The sequence below is a fragment of the Pinus tabuliformis genome, chromosome 8 (assembly GCF_031772625.1).
Source record: "Pinus tabuliformis cultivar Carrire ecotype Pingquan chromosome 8, CPIR1, whole genome shotgun sequence".
In the NCBI taxonomy this organism is placed as follows: Eukaryota; Viridiplantae; Streptophyta; class Pinopsida; order Pinales; family Pinaceae; genus Pinus; species Pinus tabuliformis.
The window spans coordinates 1,421,224,555-1,421,232,502 of NC_142294.1; the positions used below are offsets into that span (position 1 = coordinate 1,421,224,555).

At 33.4% G+C, this 7,948-nt stretch overlaps 1 pseudogene; it reads right to left on the reverse strand.

Annotated features, from left to right (window-relative positions):
• Positions 1–6,061: 6,061 nt before the first annotated feature.
• LOC149240917 (pathogenesis-related protein PR-1 pseudogene) lies at positions 6,062–6,849 on the reverse strand (annotated as a pseudogene).
• Positions 6,850–7,948: the final 1,099 nt, after the last annotated feature.

A 7,948-nucleotide genomic window follows, 5' to 3' on the forward strand; every position in this document is an offset into this window, starting at 1 on the left:
TAAAAAATTACACGTTTTGATAATTTTTTGCTAGAATTGACATGTCAAAATCACAATTTTTATGCGAAAATTTTAACTAAAAATGGTTAAATAATAGTTTTTTTTTTTAATGAATTTCATGTCAAAAAAAAATAATATTTTTTTTTTTTTTTTTTTTAAATAATGATTAACTTAAAAATTAATGTGAAAATCACATATTACAAATATTGAACGCATAACAGTATCAGTTCCGTAATCGGAATCCGATAATCACCGTTCGACTACCCATGGGGGTGGCTATCCGATTCTCAGAATCGGATAGCCACCGCCCAGGCCCCCCACGGGTGGCTGAGTGGTGGCTATCTGATCTGAGAATCAGAGAGCCACCGCCCGGCCACCCCCACGGGCGGCTGAGCGGTGGCCATCTGATTCTGAGAATCAGATAGCCACCGCTCGACCACCCCCATGGGTGGCTATCCGATTTCGAGAATCGGATAGAGTGGCCAGGCGGTGGCTATTTGATTCTCAGAATCAGATAGCCACCGCCCACCCACCCCCATGGGTGGCTGGGTAGTGGCTATCCGATTCCGAGAATCGGATAGCCACCCCCATGGGCAACCGGGCGATGGCTATCCCATTCCAAGAATTGGATAGCCACCCCCATGGGAATTCAGGTGATAGCTATTCAATTCCGAAAATCGGATAGCCACCGCTACGGGCGGTCAAGCGATGGCTATTCGATTCCGAGAATCAGATAACCACCCCCACCGACGGTCAAGCGGTGGCTATCTGATTCTCAGAATCGGATAACCACCCCATGATCCCCCTTGAGGTGGATATCCGATTCTCCCGCTTGGCCGCCCCCACGGGCGGCGGAGCGGTGGCTATCCGATTCTGAGAATCAGATAACCACCACCCGACCACCCCCACAGGCGGCTGAGTGGTGGCTATCCGATTCCGAGAATCGGATAGCCATAGTCCAAATGTCTGTGGGGGTGGCCGCCGGAAAGTAGCGAATATTCACCGCTCAACAGCCCGTGGGGCGGTGGTCAATAAAATTGTTTTTTTAAATAAAGAATAAATTTTGTTATATATATATATATATATATATATATATATATTTTAACTGTTTTTTTTTAATTTATTTTATATATATTTGTAATATATATATATATATATATATTTTAAATGTTATTTTAAAAAATATCAAAAATATATTTAGCTTTTTTTAATTTAAATATTTTTTTGAAAATGATGTTTAATTTGAAATACGCATTTTTTAAAAATTTTAATTGTTTTTGGGGTTTTTATTTTATTTTTAACTTCAACATATTTTTGTTTTTTAAAAATGTTTTTAATCTTAATTTTTGTAGTTTCTTAATTTTTGTAGTTTTTTTTTGTTATTTTCGTTTTTTTTTTTAATCTAGTTTGTTTTTAATTTAATTTATTTTTTCAGTTTTTCTTTAAAATTTTCCAATTTTTACTTAATTTTATAGTTTTTTTTGAAAACATGTTTTTATTATTATTATTATTATTTTTATGATTTTTTTTAATATATATTTTTATACATTTTGGTATTTTTTAAAATTTTTTTGTGTTTTTTTTCGTTGTTTTTATTTTTAATTTTATGTTTTCATTATTTTTTTTGAAATTTTAATGTTTTTCAGAGTCATAACAAAATCTTTTACACCATTATTGCAAAATGTTGAAAATTTACCCCCAAAAAATGTTATTTGAGCATCACTTTTCGTTTTGAGGGTGTTTTTTGCACAATTTTTGCACATAACAATTTGGTTGTATCGGCATTTTTTAAAAATGTTGAAAATTAACCCTCAAAAAATCCATCGTTCCATTATTAGCACTTTTCATTTTCAGGCTGGTTTTTACACAACTTTTGCACAAAAAATTCGTTCTCACTGCCATTTTTAAAACATGTTCAAAATTGACCTTAAAAAAAACCCATCGTTCTAGTATACACTTTTCGTTTTTAGCACTGTTTTTCATGTTTTTTCGGGTTCTTTGAGCAGAGTTCTCGTTTTGAGTTTATAGTTCCCGTTTCAAAGTTTACATTGTTAATATTAAAAATAGAAATTTACTTTATTAAGTGATAGATAAGTTGAGTAGCTCATTAATAGTTCTTTGTATGAACAACTTATCGAAATATATTTGGAAGGTGAGTATGATTGTTAATTTTTACTTTAAATATTTTTGGTGTAGTGTAATTTATAAATGAAATAGTAGTTTTTATGATAATTTTTTTGTTAATTTTAATTAAAATTATGTAAAAAAATTTTAAAGCTTTAATTTAAGTTGTTTAATATGTAAAATTTGAGTGTTTTATATGTTTTTCAAGGTGCTAAATTTATTTATGCATTCAAAAATGCATTTTAAGTAACAAAAAATCACATTCTTACTTAAAATTGTATCACTGATTTTAGTAAAAAAACTATACCAAATTTCTTTAGTTTATTTTTTAAATTATTCATTTAACTCTCTCCAATATTAAATTATTTCACTCTTTATTACAAAATCTTTAATTCATAATTAATATTTCATTAAAAAAATATATTTTTTAAAATATATAAAGTTAAAAAAATAAAATGGTAGGAAATAATGAAGACGATTAAACTTTAAAACACTGTTTAAAAAAATTGTAGAAAAATGTGGGAAATATAAATGATAGTTAATTAAATAAAAAGTGAAAACATCATTTAGAATTTTAAGAGCAATAAAGATTTTCTTTATAGATATTGTTTCAACAGGTTTACAGATATTTCAATAGGTTTAATACTTACAACAAAATAATATAAATATGGTTAATTAATTTTTATAAGATTTTAAATTAAATAAAAATATAAAAAAATATTATATAAATTTAATTAATTTAAATTTTGAGTGAAATTTTGCTTGGTCTAAAATCCAGTAAAATTAAAGACAAATTTATCATTAAAATGTCTATTTGATCCCGTTTAACTTATTCCAAATTTATCATTAAAATCTCTATTTGATACAGTTTTAACTTACTCTTTATATGACAAATACAGCTTTAAAAACTATATCCATTACATCGATATATTATACCCCGTATAAAATTTTATAATTTTTTGGATTTCACCTACCTAACTCATGAGTGGGTAATAGAGACTTCAGTTATAGACTGGTGGAAGTTTATGTGGCATTTATGCCTGCTTCCTCTCATACAATAAGCTAACCTCATAAGTGGATTAGTGAAAGTTTATGTCATTTATGCCTTATGATCCTTAAACATAATTTATCAGATACCTCATAAATGCATTTGTATGACCGGCCGTATCAGAGAGGCTTCTGATTTAACATCAGAATGACCGTTCTCGTCCTTTCTGGCTGCAAAGTACGTGCGTACTTGGCTTCCTCAATTAACATGACATAAGTTTTTTTTCACAGTGCTTCTATGGAAGTTAGCCTAAAGACATAAGTTTTTTTTCACAGTGCTTCTATGGAAGTTAGCCTAAAGACTTCAGAATCCTGTAATCAATGTTTACTTCAAATAATAAAAATCGCCAGTAAATGAATTTTTTTTGTTTCGTTATACATTTCGGAAATGTTTTTTTTTGTTAAATTTTTCCATTATGTCTGTATTTAGATTAGATGGAAGAATGATTTATCCAACCATAAGACGAAGCAAACTTTGGGATGTCATTTAGATCAGTGTGTGCTCATTCTTCACAACTGTGAGGATGCTATCGCTAAGATTGTACAAGATTCACTACACAATTATGAGGACGCTATCACTAAGATTGTACAAGACTCACTACACAATTATGAGATGTTATCACTAGAATCATCCAAGACTCACTAAAGGCCTCACCCCACTTGGGATATTGTTAGAACTATATACAATATTAAGATTCAGTTGGATTGTGTGTGAGTCAATCTATCATGTAAGACATTGTAATCATGACTTTGCAAGACTTAGAATTCACTCAGATTGTGTGTGAGCCAATCTATCGTGTAAGATATTGTCATGAGGATGATGCAAGACTCAATTTGCCTAATTGTAAGACATTATGCTAGGCTACATTGATTTCCGCCTTCAACACCTACCCATGAGATTTGAGCTTATGACCTGGGATTCTCTGTGAGCTAATCTATTGTGCAAGACATTGTCATGAGGATTGTGCAAAACTCAATCTGCCCAACTATAATACATCATCCCAGGCTATAGTGATTTCCTCCTTCAACCCCTACCCATGAGATTTGAACTTTCAACTTAATGAAAACTAAACCCCACAATCCCCTAAAAATCTATGGTCCGCCTTCCCTGTGGGTTTTTTCAGTGGTGCATCATCCTTTGGTGTATGTGACAACGACATGACCATTCACTTGGGGCCAGGGATTTTCTTAAAATTCCAATGGTTCAGGCACTAATACCAGGGCGGAACTCCTCACACTTTGGGGGGTCATGCATTGTGCACCTTGTCTTGGCCTCAGGGAAATTGTTGCTTTTAGAGATTCCAAACTTATTATCGATTGCGCCAATGGACAATGCAATCTAAAATCTCCTTGGAAGCAATTAGAGTTCTCATTAATATTTTCAACAATTCGTCAATTACCCATGTCTACAAGCAACAAAATGGTAAGGCCGGCATTCTATCCAAGATTGGATGTGGTGTTGTGCCTAGAAAGATCCATTTCTAATCCTTCTTCCATGGCGAACTGCAGGACACATCAATGTTTGAGGACCTTTTTTTGATTACATGGACAATTAGGATTGTCGTTTTATGAGGCCATGGACCAGTGAACAATTAGGAATTGTTGAATTGTTGTACGAGACATCTGTGTTTTTCTCTTTTGGTATTTTTGGCATCATTTTTGGTCTTATGTTTTCCTAGAATGTAAAGGTGCATTTTATTTCCCAATAGACTCTCCAATGACTCATGCTCATAAATTGCTTCATTTTTGGTCTTATGTTTTCCCAGAATGTAGAGGTGCATTTTATTTCCCAATAGACTCTCCAATGACTTATGCCCCTAAATTGCATTGCATACTGCGTATAATATTTGTACTTTCTTAACTCACTATTGTACAATTCATAACGCTGTGACTTCACATCAAAGAGTGTCTCAACAAAGCATCTGATTACCTTTTATCCAAAACCCAGTGAACTCCTTTATATATTTTTATATAAAAACTTTAAAATTTATATATTCTACATACTTCAATCATCATAAATAAATTCTAAACAAATTATGTTACTAGCTTTTATAGATTATTTGAAATTAGAATAATAATAATAAAATTATAAATTTTTACAATATTATAAGAGTGAAATTATGAAATTGGCATGATTTTATTTTTATTTTATTTTTCATTTTATAATTTATATAAAAGTATATATAATGGACAATATTTAAATTTATCAAATAAAATAATAAAATTATACTAATAGAGTATAATAATTTTCTTTTTATTTTTTATTTTAATTTATAGTATGTTTTTGTTTGGCTAAAAGCTTTTTTTAAAGACATAAAAGGGGTTGTCTATAATGGGATTTTTTGGAGATTCCGGTGACGGAATCCGGCTGAGAATATTTGAGGTTAAATCTTGATTCGTATTATTTAAAATGGTTTTTTAACTGCATATTTGGATTCAGCACCCTGAAAAACCCCTGTGACGCTTTGATTGTGCAGAAACTAGCTATCAAACTTGTGATTCCAATAAATTGCTGCCAGATTTTGACCAGGAAAACCCACGGGAAAAACTTCCAAAAAATCGCATTATAGACAACTGCATAAAGAAACAGATTTAACTTTCCAAGACCCACAGGACCTTCAAATTTTTGGGAATGAAAGTCTGCCTCTTTTTGGATCACCATCTAGAAATTCCAGATAACATGATTTTATTAGAAAAAAATAAAAAATCAACCTGCATTCTAATTTCCCACTGCTAATTTAATAACTGAATTATGAAACTTTTGTTTTAAAAAAATCATATATTAGGAATACTCAAATTTAAGAATATTATTAAAAACATATCCTCCGAATCCCAAACGATCTAGCAAAACTGGCAATGATATGGAACACACACTTTTGAAATCACCATATACACGCCCATTCTCAATGTATATAATCTGTAACCAATTTCACAACACAACCCATTCCACCGACATATTTCCTTAGTATATATTACACTATTATCTCTGTATAATAATTATAATTGACAGCAGAAGTGAAGTGAGAGCACTCAGGACACCAGTAGCTAAGGCAGAACCATATCAGTATGGCTTCTGTCCAATGTAGTTGCCAGGAGGGAAATAGTTGCAAGTCATGAACACATCCCCGTTGTAGCACACAACTCTGGCGCATCCAACACTTCTTGATTTTTTCCAGACGATCTGAGTGTAGTGACCGCATTGCTGATAGTCATTGCAGGAGTTTCTGTTATAGTTATACCATTTGTACTCTCCAATCCACGCAGAGACCGCATCCTTGGGCTGCCAATCTTTGCCACTGCCCCAGAATATATTCTCCCCATATGGCCCATGGGAATGTGTTAAGCTACAATCCCACCGCCTCTGGTTCGCCCACCACTGCGCATAGTGGGCAAGCGTCTGGCTCCATCTCAGAGGGGGGTCTCCAACTTTAGCCCTCATTTGGTTCTGTGGAGCCAGGAACTGGGCAACCATATTCCGTCCACTGGAGCTCTGAATCGTATTTTCATCATCTTGAACTGAAGCTGCAAGGCAAGAGGGCAGGAATAGGGAGAAGAGCAGAGCCAGACTGAGACTGAAACCAACGAGCCTCGCCATTATCGACCCAGCCTCCTTTGTTTAAGCTGCTTTTGTCAGGTTTTGCCTTATTTTCATGAAAAAACATGCATTTATAATGCCTTTTCCCCCGCTGTCCTTGAATGGGTGGCAGGCACTAATTAATAAAGAAAGAGGAATCACGACAATATTAAATCTACCATGTGCAGCAACAGGGAATTAAGAACAATCCCCAATTAAAGGCTGGGATTGCGTCACAGTTAGATGTCTTGTGGGTATGACCTGGATGACTGGGCAGTGGCAACCCACCCTGTTCAAAGTCCAACTGCTACTTCATGGTCCTGTTTATTAATTATTTATTTTGCAATCTTTGTACTATTCCAGTTCAGAGTTATGCTCGTTGTACTATTCCAGTGGAGATTGTTCAACTTTCCATGTGGAGTGGCTTCTGGGTTATTTAAATGGAGAGCGGAAGAAGTGTATTTAAATTTAAAATATTGATGGCTAGGTTCAACGATGGATATCTCGCACCTGTATGTAATGTTTTTGGCCATTAATATAGGGACTCACTCAGCTTACTTGTTTGGTGTGGGTTGTGTGTAATTGCGTTAAATTCAGAAGTAAAGTGGTAGTTAGGTTTAGGAGTAGAGTGGTAGTGGCATGATTCCAAATAAAATATCGCAGGAATTTCAAATTTGAAGCATTTGTGGAATTTTATTTGTTTTTATCATTTTAATATAGAAGATTGACAAGTTGAGAAATTGTTTGGCTGTTATTGATGGGAAAATTATCTGACCAATTTGGTTGTATTTGATAGGAAAATCACTCGACTAATTTTCTAGTCAAATTCCATCCCTAATACAAGGTTAAGGGCATGCTTTTTCTCCTAAGAGATCACAGGTTCAGAACCAGAGGGGGGTAGAATATGTATGTCTTTGTAGGCTTAGCATTTGGTAGAGTATGTATGCCTCAAATCATTAGGCGGAGACGGTCCGTTGTCACACAACCAAGGGAGTCTCATACACCAATGTGGTGTGACCTTAAAATTGGATAATAATAATAATAAAATTAATCTGGGTGGCAAGTGGCAAGTCCACTGAATTTCATTCTTTCAAAAACAAAAAGAAAAAAAAAGACTATATTGTAATAAAAAAATTAGAATAAAAAGGTACAAAGTTTAGTGTTTTTGCCAAGCCAGAACTTTAAATTTTTGTTGTTGTTGAT